Below are 424 nucleotides of genomic sequence, written 5' to 3' on the forward strand. Positions count from 1 at the left end.
GCATAAGAAAAGTATGAAAATTCCAGTGCTAGCAGAACTAGGACGGTTTCCAATAGGATTGAGAATATTATCACAATGCATAAAATATTGGGCTCATATACTAGAGACTAAAAAAGACTCCTACATATATCAAGCATATTTATCACTATTAGATCCGTCACGGGAAAGTTCATGGTCACATTTCATAAAACAAGCAGTAGATAAATTAGGATTTAATCATGTCTGGCAAAATCAATCTACATTTAATTCTAAAAAGTTACAAAAAGCCATACAAGAGAAATTAGAATGCAAATTCATAAAATTCTGGATTAATAAAAAGTCTGAAGGAAGTTCAAAATTAAAATTCTACGCAAAAGTAACAGACTCGAGGAAATACGAATTGCAATCTTATATCAATGAGGTAAAAAATTTAGATCACAGAAAA

Source organism: Littorina saxatilis, linkage group LG4 (genome assembly GCF_037325665.1).
Source record: "Littorina saxatilis isolate snail1 linkage group LG4, US_GU_Lsax_2.0, whole genome shotgun sequence".
Classification (NCBI taxonomy): Eukaryota; Metazoa; Mollusca; class Gastropoda; order Littorinimorpha; family Littorinidae; genus Littorina; species Littorina saxatilis.